The 5,000-nt window shown below is 33.4% G+C and overlaps 1 protein-coding gene across 1 annotated transcript in view; it reads right to left on the bottom strand.

Annotated features, from left to right (window-relative positions):
* Positions 1–5,000, bottom strand: part of LOC137655746 (uncharacterized) — a 599,608-nt gene that overhangs the window by 497,478 nt on the left and 97,130 nt on the right. The window lies entirely within an intron of this gene.

The raw sequence follows: 5,000 nt of genomic DNA, 5'->3' as shown, positions 1-5,000 counted from the left end.
TGTTGGTTTCATGTAATAAATAACAAAATCATTTCATAATGCAAAAGATCTCATCAACCCTAGGTATACTGTGCTTTGTCATACAACTAATAAGAAGTCTCACGACGATTAACTTGATCGAATCTCTCTCATATAAACGCAAAGACAAACGCAAACAGTCTCTCCTTAAGCTGTTTTTTTTTTTTTACCTCAAAAATAAACCTGCCAAATAAAAAAAGAAAATGATTGTAGCACGGCAAAAAAAAAAAAAAAAAAAAAAAAAAGAATAAAAAGAAATCGATCCAAGGTACGCCTCAGTGGTTTTTCTATTTTTTCTTCTTGGATTCTTTACACAAGAAGAACAAAAAGGAATAGAAAAAGTTGGGGAGGAGCCGGTTATAGTATTTTCAGAAAAGAAAAACAAAATGGAGTGACAAAATTAGGCAGTTAACCCCTCTTTATCACGTCGACTTCATCTATTCCCCTTTTTTATTCTCCTCCCTAAACTCTCAAAGTTTCCAGGAGAAAAAAAAAGGCTACAAACTCGACTCTTAAGGAAAAGCAAGATCTTTACCTTTTCTTAGAACATGCCACTATATCTTAACTCTTTATTTGTCTGTTTTTATACTAAACTTTACACGTAACTCTCTCTCCCTCTCTCTCTCTCTCTCTCATACATTTATATCCTTATATACACACACACACACACACACACACACACACACACACACATATATATATATATATATATATATATATATAATAATTATTATTATTATTATTATTATTATTATTATTATACATGTACATATATATGAGGGTGTTTATGTGTAAATACTGTATCTATATACATAATCACTATAGTGTATAACTGGTTTATATTTTGAGCTTCTAGCAGATAGATACGTCCTGAGAGAGAGAGAGAGAGAGAGAGAGAGAGAGAGAGAGAGAGAGAGAGAGAGAGAGAGAGAGATCCATAACTGCAGTGCTAAACATGAACCACAAATCATGCCTAAAAAAATGTCCTCCAGTATAACTAAAACCTGTTTACTCTTGCACACCCGTACAAAAATATTTTTGCTAGTCTACGCTTCTCAGTACTGTACATTAGTCAACTCCTAGAGACGCTTCACAGTCAAAGTGATTCCTTTATGTCGTTTTCCCTCCCGTGTTTATTATTCTTCCCGTTTTCTATTTCCAGGAAAATTGTATAAAATACTCACGTAAGGGAATATATTTACTACATACTAAAGGTCTTAGAATGGTTCACCCAAGATTTCAGCGATATCAGCCTATGTTAAGTACTAACATCTTGATTCTAATTAAATATTCGTCTCTTGAAAATAAGGTGAAATAATGTCTACATTTATTTCCTATGAAAGCAATGTCTATCGGCTGAACTTCCGCTATTAAGCTGTCAGTCCAAGAAATGATTACATTCAAGTCTTTATCGTTGCTTGTTTGTCTTGTTCCTATTTTATGGTTGTGAATAACTCTGGCATTGAGAAATCCATATGACAACAATCAATGTAGAACGTTAATGGATGCTTCAATTTATCCTCACAGATATCCCAGACGGTTTGATTTGCATAAGACTTGACGCAAGTTAACCTGTTTACTTACAAAACGAAATTAATTTCCAATCTAATGCGCATATTATCAGATATCTTATTTTCATTGCATTATAAAAAAGCGGCAATGTATAAAATCCATACAATGGACAAGTCTTTGAAAGCCAAGTCACGCTAATAGTAGGTTTAGAGGTGGAAAAGGGGGAAATGGAATGAGACGCAGTTGATCTTTGAGAGAGAGAGAGAGAGAGAGAGAGAGAGAGAGAGAGAGAGAGAGAGAGAATATCTAATAAATGTTACACTATAGTTAGCTTGTCGATAACCTCATATTTCTACCTCCGCAAACGAAAATGGAAGCAGGTTATGTTGCCACTAGGATATCTGCATGCTAGTGAGTGTGTGTATGTGTGTATGTGTGTGTGTGTGTTAGCAGAATATCTCAAGAAAGGGAGAAATACATCAGACGAAACTTGGCATACAGTGTCATCAGCCGGCCTCCTCAAGATAGTTAACTTTTGGGAGAAATCGATGATTCATTACTCTGGGAACCGTCTCTAATCGGAGACAATTCCTTCCATAAGTTCCTTGCGTTGAGAAGGTTATCGATGATTATATCTGCCAAGTTTCAACCAATCTTGTTCTTCCATCCAAGAGATATCCCGTTCACACATATGCACAAACGATTGCAGACAATAGTTTTTGGGGGAGATATGCTATTTATGGAGCGCTCGTAATCATTATGAAAATATCAAGATACATAGATGAAGAATTTATTTAAGTTTGTTTTCATTCATCCTCCTCTTTCATACCATACTGCAACCCACTAAAGCCAACTTGCAAACACGTACCTAATTAACTGGTGGGGGTAAAATAAAAAATTGATGACTTATAAAAAGATACCCAAAATAACTTATCCTAAAGCGAGTCGTGTTAATGAGAACAAAGACGCTTATAAGGAATTGAAAATAAATCTGATATAAAAAAAGAATGAAATTCCGCAATGAAGTCCCAATCCCCAAAACAGATGACAACTAAACCGAAATCCTGCAATTGAAGCACAAAAGAAAATCGAGAAAAGGGAGTTTATGGATCACGCGAGACATATTTAACAAGGATTTGCATTGGGGTGATGTTCAATCGAAGTATACTTATAATCCTTTAATATTGTAATTGTGACCTCGCTTGAGAGAGAGAGAGAGAGAGAGAGAGAGAGAGAGAGAGAGAGAGAGAGAGAGAGAGAGAGAGAGAGAGTTATTACGAATAAAACTGATGGCAAAAATTGAGAACATATCTCTTGAAAATATACCAACTCATGTCCTCAATTGTATTCTTTCCCGAGGTTATCTTTTGATAAAATCATCCTTTGCTACTATTGTGCTTTTTCGTTATTCTATTGCGCGAATATTAAGGGTAAAATAAGGATAGGATTTAACAGAACCCTTGATAACAATTTACCTTTGATTCAAAATGGGTTTAAAGTATAAAAAGCAGCTATGTTGATGTTATAACAGATACTATATTTAAATATTCCTTTTTCTAATACAATTTTTTTCTTCCAAAACTATATCTCATAATTTGTTATCCATTCTAGATATTATGTTGCTTTTTTTTTCATTTACGCTTTGAATGAGTTAAAAATTCATTACAGATCATCCCTGTGCTAAACAGCATTCTACCATTAAGTGTAGATTTTATTCAATAGTTTTAATCTTTTTCTTGATATTAAAAAATAAAACCTCTATGTATAATGCAACAATGTGTTAAATCCTGATTTCACCTGATATTTTCATCAGAAATAAGACATTATCTCATCTCATCCTACTGATTACTGCATGGTTAGCATTCCCTTCCAACATTTAAACAAATTTCTTTCACCTGTATTTTTTATTCTAAGGTCGAAAAAATTTTGTCAATACCATCAAAATATCTATGGTTAGCTTAGTTATTACAGCACGGCAATTGTTTCCTTGCACCCAGAGAGAGTTTTTGGGTCCTTTGTCTTGCCAGACAGTAATGCACTGGACCCCTCTCCCTAGTTACGACTCATTTTTCCTTTGCCCACACATACACCGAATAATCTGGCCTATTCTTTACAGATTCTCCTCTTTCCTCATACACCTAACAACACTGAGATTAGCAAACATTTCTTCTTCACTCAAGAGATTAACTACTGCACGGTAATTGATCAGTGGCTACTTTCCTCTTGGTAAGAGTACAAGAGACTCTTTATCTAAGGTAATCATCTTATTCTAGGAGGGCATTCCAAAATTAATTCATTGTCCTCTAGTCTTGGGTAATGCCATAGCCTCTGTTCAATGGTCTTCCACTGTCTTTGGGGGACAGTTCTCTTGCTTGAAGGCGCACTATTCTATCTTTATTTTTAAGTTTTTATAGTTTATTTATAAAAAATCTATTCCAATGTTGTTACTGTTTTTAAAATATTTCAATTGTTCATTCCTTCTTTTGTAGTTTATTTATTTCCCTGTTTCTTTTCCTCACTGAGCTATCATTCCCTATTGGAGCACTTGGACATATGGTGACTTGCTTTTCCAACTAAGGTAGTAGCTTACTTAATAATAATAATAATAGTAATAATAATAATAATAATAATAATAATAATAATTGTGACAGATGGTGAAAATATAATGAGCTCTCCTGCATAAGAATCCAATAAATATCCTTTCTTTTTTCTAATGCGTTTGTTTTAAAATCATGATGTTTTATGTTACAATTTCATTTACAGTCATTAATTTTCCATCTTAAATTTCATTTATAACTCATTGGTATATATAATCAGTTCTAACATCATTCTTTCAATTCTTCTAGTACAAAAATCCTTCAAAGACTTTCCACTCGACGAAAAAATGCATGCGCATTTGGAATGATTATAATAATATGAGAATAACTTCACCATTTCTCCTTTGAATTCTTAAGGCAACGACCATACTTGTCATTACTTCATAGATTATAATGCGGTTCTCCTTACCTTGACCTACTGTTGCAGTGGTACAACCAGAAAATGGGCAACGATACTCGGGGGAAAAATAACGTTGAATAAAAGGTGATACAGAATATCATGCGTCATCAACACCCCATTTGGAGAGAGAGAGAGAGAGAGAGAGAGAGAGAGAGAGAGAGAGAGAGAGAGAGAGAGAGAGAGAGAGATTTGATTACCACAACTAAATGTTTATAATAATAAAGTTAACGCATATGTTTTCATAATACTGATAAAATACATTTAAGCTAGTTATTATTATACAGACATAATTTATGATTTCCTTTTATACTATATTTACTAATCAAGGAACTAAAACAAGTAGTTTTTCATACCTGTATAGAATAAATGAATTATTCTATCAGTATGTAAATAACGTTTTAACATATTAGAGCTTAAAGACACCAACACGCGTTATGGATACAATTATCAAACATTCATCATCATAAACATCT

Source organism: Palaemon carinicauda, chromosome 16, assembly GCF_036898095.1.
Source record: "Palaemon carinicauda isolate YSFRI2023 chromosome 16, ASM3689809v2, whole genome shotgun sequence".
NCBI classification, from domain to species: domain Eukaryota; kingdom Metazoa; phylum Arthropoda; class Malacostraca; order Decapoda; family Palaemonidae; genus Palaemon; species Palaemon carinicauda.
The sequence above is the reverse complement of the archived record's forward strand: the minus strand, read 5'-3'. Positions and strand labels throughout refer to the sequence as shown.